This window comes from Ursus maritimus, assembly GCF_017311325.1.
Source record: "Ursus maritimus isolate PB19 chromosome X unlocalized genomic scaffold, ASM1731132v1 scaffold_X1, whole genome shotgun sequence".
NCBI lineage: Eukaryota > Metazoa > Chordata > Mammalia > Carnivora > Ursidae > Ursus > Ursus maritimus.
In genome coordinates this window covers 114,978,133-114,984,132 of record NW_024423319.1, presented here as the reverse complement: position 1 = coordinate 114,984,132, position 6,000 = coordinate 114,978,133, and positions in this window count along the sequence as shown.

Below are 6,000 nucleotides of genomic sequence, written 5' to 3'. Positions count from 1 at the left end.
GAACATGAGCATGTGTTTGCACTTGCTCTCTCTCTCTCTCAAAAAAAATTAAATTAAAAAGTAAAAGATTACTCCTGGAAATGAGCGTGAGGCATAACAGAAAAGCACACAAGGAACTTCATCTGACTTTAGGGGATTGGTTGAAGGGAAGAAGATCAGGAGCTGGTTTCTTTCTACCAAAAACGAGTGGCCCCCAACTTGGAACAGCTTTTAGAAAATTCAAAGATACCCCATGGGACTTATTCACTCAGCCACCTACCAGTAAAAATAACCCTGATTCCTAGTGCAAAATAGTTTTCACTTAAGAAAAAATGATTTTCGATTTGATTTGATTTTCTGTTTTAGCTGCATGGCTAAGAAATTACTTGGGATTAGGGTGCTGTGTTTTCTTTTTTCTTCCTCTAGGGCTTTGTGAGGAAACATGAGAACTGCATCTTTTGCTGGAAGGTTATCTCTATTAATATCTGGGATAACTAAAGCTTATTGACAGAGGAGGTAGGAAGAGGTAGACTTCATTCTTTCATTCAAAAGGCACGCCTGGGATACTGGTGCTACTTGCAATAAAACTCCCTTTCATGAAAGGTGGGTGGAAGGACATTCCATCACGTTCAGTTTCCTATTCCCATCCCAAAGACAATAACCTGGATTTGAGGGAAGAGTATTTGTGCCTCTACAGTGCATGAGAAGTCATTTGAAATTCCTTATTTTTACTACCTTGAAGAGGGGTGGGAGAAAAAGTAGAAATGTTGTAAACATGTTGGCATGCTTGCGTTTCATTTCATTTCATGCTTTTGAAAAAGATCTTTAAAAAGACCTATGTTCTGGCCTCCTAAATTATAATGTTCAAAGGAACTATGACTTCTGCCCACAAGTCCAACAGATATCCTCAGGAGGATTTAACATACCTCAGGGCTAAGATTTCTAATTTTTTTTTAAGTATTTTCATTATAAAAGGAAATAGATACAGGAAATCACATGAAGTGAACACACGGCTTAGTGAAGGATTCGAAGTTAAGCACCCACGTAAGCATCACCAGGTCAAGAAAGAATGTTCCTAGCCACCCCAAAGCCGCTTCTGTGTACCCATTTCCGGTCCCTTCCCCCCCTGTCCCCATAAGTAACCATCGTTTTGGCTTTTCTGGTAATCACTTCCTTGCAGGTTTTAATAGTTTTATTACCAAGATACGTGTGCCTGGATAGGACATACAGTCTTGCTCATATTTTAAAATTTGGTATGTCTTTTAAGTCTCTTTCAAACTGTAGGCTCCTTGTCCATTCCTTTCTTCTGCTTACAATTTACCTGATGAAGAAGCTACACCTGGACGCCTGGGTGGGGGGGCTCAGTCAGTTAAGCGGCTGTCTTCCACTCAGGTCATGGTCCTGGAGACCTGGGATGGAGCTCTGCGTTGGGCTCCCTGCTCCGCGGGGAGTCTGCTTCTCCCTCTCCCTCTGCCCCTAGCCCCCCAACTTGTGTGCATGTGCACTCTCTCTCTCTCTCTCTCTCTCTCAAATAAATAAATAAAATCTTGAAAAAAAGAAGAACCCAGACTATTTGAAGAGTCGCATTTTCACAGTGTGGAGTTCGCTGATTGTGTACTTGTGGTTTCCAGCTTTCAGGATGGGTGCTGGTGAGCCTCACTTCGCACAGTTGTGTAGCCGCCCCCCCCCCCCAGCCTGGTATCAGGGTTGGTCTGTGTGACCAACAGAATAGAGGCAGAGTGATAGCGTGTGGTTTCTGAGGCTTTATCATAACAGCTGTGCTGCTTTGCTCTCTTGGATGACTCAGGAAAAGCCAGCCACTACCTCACGAGGACGTTGAAGCAGCCTGGGAGAAGCCCGTGTGGGGGGAACTTAGGCCTCCCACCGACAGCCAGCGTTTCAGTTGACAGTCCCGTGGGGAGGCCACCATGGAAACAGGTGCTCTAGCCCCATTCAAGCCTTCATGTAACTTCAGCCCCAGCGAGCATCTTGTCTGTGACTTCATGTGTGAGCTGGAGCCAGAACCACCCTGTTAAACCATTCTTGAATTCCAGAGACCATGAGGATGATAAGTGTGAATTGCTGCCTTAAGCCGCTGAGTTTTGGGGTAATTTGTTATACAGCAGTAGACGACTAACACAGCACTCTTGGCGCAGTTCACCGGGTTTCTTTGTCCTCCGTATTTCCTGCAGTTCAGCAATGGGATCCTGAGACTTGTCAGACTCAGGTCAGATCTCTCTGGCAAGACCACAGGATGGTGATGGAAGCACATAATGTCTGGTTGTCTCTGTTTTGGTGATGTTACCAACCACTGATGCTTAATACATATATACATACATACGTATATACATATATCTACATACATACAGATATACATACATACGTATATACATATATACACATATATACAGATATACATATCTACATACATACGTATATACATATATCTACATACATACAGATATACATATCTACATACATACGTATATACATATATATACGTACATACGTATATACATATATCTACATACATACAGATATACATATCTACATACATACGTATATACATATATCTACATACATACAGATATACATATCTACATACATACGTATATACATATATACACATATATACAGATATACATATCTACATACATACGTATATACATATATCTACATACATACAGATATACATATATATACGTACATACGTATATACATATATATACGTACATACGTATATACATATATACACATATATACAGATATACATATCTACATACATACGTATATACATATATCTACACACATACAGATATACATATATACATACACACGTGTATACATATATCTACATACATACAGATATACATATATATATACGTACATACGTATATACATATATCTACATACATACAGATATACATATATATACATACATACGTATATACATATATACACATACATACAGATATATATATATCTTTATCAGGGGTTGCAAAATGTTCTCTAATTTTACCCTTTCTAGGGACTTCCACTCATTTACTATTTGTTAAACTGAGTTCCTAGAGGAGGGTGGGATAAATCTTTGATTCACTTCCTTTATTTATTAGTTTTCAAGACAACACGTTAGTTTCTTGTCTTATAGAGGTGACAGTCATCATCATCACTCTAAATATTATTATAAATTCATGTAGTTAAACATATTTGAGGATTTCAATTCATTGCAGTTATGAATTATCATTATTAAAGCTCAAATTGCACCGTATTGGGCTAGTGGGAGCCTTATCAAGTTGGTTCCTGCGTCTTTGACATGATCCTAATTTGCCTTTGAGAGTGTCCTTACTGTGTGGTGTTAAAAGATGTTTCAGACTCTCTTGGGTCTTCTCAGCCTACTGACAGTGATGCTGTTGGCTGGGGATGCCTAGGGCACTCTTCTGGGCCCGCACGACTCACGAGCCACCACGGGCACTTCTATGACCAGGGCCAGTGTTGTGGCTGGACGAGTACTTGTGGTTCTTAGTATGATGGCGGGACACAATTTAGCAAAAACCTCAAGGGGACTTTGAAGAATGAGATATATCACAAGTCCTAGAGGGTACATGGCACGCCCAAGGGCCACACAGTGAGGTTGCTGGTAGAGCGAGAGGGGCGTCACCAGCTGGATCCCAAGACCTGGCCTTTACTGTCTGACTGCTTGTACTCACTAACCTTTGTCTTACATTTCTCCTTAAGCTCTTCTTGCCACGTCTGGACTCAGATGAACCCTGCAAGCACCCCAGCGGTGATGTCTGCCCTGACAAGACCTGCCGCAGGCCCAGACCCACGCAGACCTTTTGAGCTAAACCCCCTCACTTGCGCCTGCGCAGATGGACCCGGGAATGACTTCTGGAATGACCTCCAGCTACCTTGACCTCATTATAATACTAAACACTCCACTGTGGGAGGAGCCTCAGCCTCATTTACATAACATACAAGGTACGTGAATGCGGGTTTCCTTACGGTGCATGTGCGACCTGACGTCCCATCCATCTGACTGCCGAGCTTCCCTATCTAAATAGTCATCCTAACCCTAAACAAAAGGAACCCATTCACCCTCTCTCTGAGAGTCACGGCTTTGGAAGCCATTCCCCGTGGTCTCTTTATTTGCTGCAAGTAAAAGTTTTCTTGGTGCGACAGTTCAACCTGGTGCAGTTTCCGACTCACCAAGGAGCGAACCCATGTTGGTTCAGTTACAAAACCGTGAGGGAGGGGGGCCTTGAAACAGTCCGGAGGGAAGCGTTCTTCCGGACGGTGAAGCCCCGTTTGGGGCCTAGTATGGATCAGATGCCTCAAAGGCAAACGTTACCGTCTGGTCTCCATTAGGTTTCTACATTCAGTGGGTAAACAGGGAGAAAGAGTAGAAAAGGCAAAGTTAATGATTAATCAGGCATGAGGTTAAGAGGTGCCTAAAACAAAAACAAACAAACAAAAGAGGTTCCTAAAACATAATTAAGTAGGAAACAAAACAACATGTAGCTAGGTGAATAACACAGCTAACAGAAGTATAATTCAAAAACAGGTCCAGGAACTAAAATGTCTGGCCTCAGTACCACCAATGATTATTGAAACATTTAAAAAATGATAAATGCTTTCCCCTTTCTTTTAATTTCCCCATTAAAAAACAGTTGAAGTATTCCTTGTTAGAGCCTACACTCACCGCATACTGTGTACTCTCCTCCATCCTGTTAGCCCTCCTTTGGTCTGCTTTGTTTAATATGGTAATCACTAACTACATGTGCCAATTAAACACTAGAAATGTGAGACGAAGGAATTTTATTTTAATTTTAAATAACCATTTGTTTTTGAGCACTTGAAACAGCTAGTGTAACTGAATTTTTTAAATTTTAATTGCCATGTGTGCCTAGTAGCTACCATATCGGACAGCACAGATGGAGAGAGAGAAAGAGATGAACAGATCGAAAAGGGTGGCGAAATAAAAATTAAAGACAAATCAGTCCCAAAGAACTCCCAGATGAGTTTGAGCTGGAGCCTTAGGCGGCTCGAATGAAGTAGTGCTCAACTCGGAGACCGTTGATCACTTGAGGCGGCCTCCCCCCCCCCCAGGTATTTTGATTCAGTTGGCCCAGTGGGAGCCTCCGAGCACCGAGCACCGTATTGTTAACAATCGCCACCCGGTGATTCCAGTAGGCAGCCCAGCTTGAGCATGTAAATGTGTGATCCATTCATTCTTTCATCACATGTATATGGAGATCTTACAAAATGTCAGCCGCTCTTCAGGCCACTCCTAACTTTATCCCAGAGATGATGCTTCCGAACCTCAGGGCAGTGGGTCCAGGAATCTATTCACAAGGAGCTCAACTTTGCCGAAGAGAGTGGAAAGCCATTTAAAGTTTCCAGGATAGTAGTAACAGGATTTAGGCTGTGCTTTAAGAAAAATTCTGCCTGAGTGTGATATTGTGGTTTATAATAAGAAATATGTATTTGGTCTATGGCCTCATTTCCTGGCACAGAGCTCCTAAAACCCTTGGAATTGCGTAAGTGAGGAAAGCAGTAAAGTTGTATTTCGTTACGTTAATGAGGTACTTCTGGAAAGCACCTAAGGATGGGGGCCGGTTGCTGATGATTCACCAATGATTTAATCATACCTAGGTAATGAAGCCTCCATCAAAACCCAAAAGGACGGGGGTCACCCAGTAGTGAATGCGTGGAGGTGCCTGGCGAGGACTTGGAGGCTCCGCGCCCTAGCCCCCTGCATCTCTCCCATCGGGCCCATTCCTGAGTTATGAAAGGTAAAATTTACCATTGGAATCAAGAGACAGATCCAACTGCCGGGGAGTTGGTTCACTAGATGCCTAAGGAAATGCAGGCTACTAAGAAAAAGGCAGATTTTTCGATCCTTGGGTTATTATCTGTAATAGTTGAGATGAACTTGAAAGAGTTCTGGTTCAGGCTTCCATGCTAGACCAAACGTAGAGTTCAGTGAGTCTGAGTTGTCGCCACTAGCCTCCAAGCCCCCTA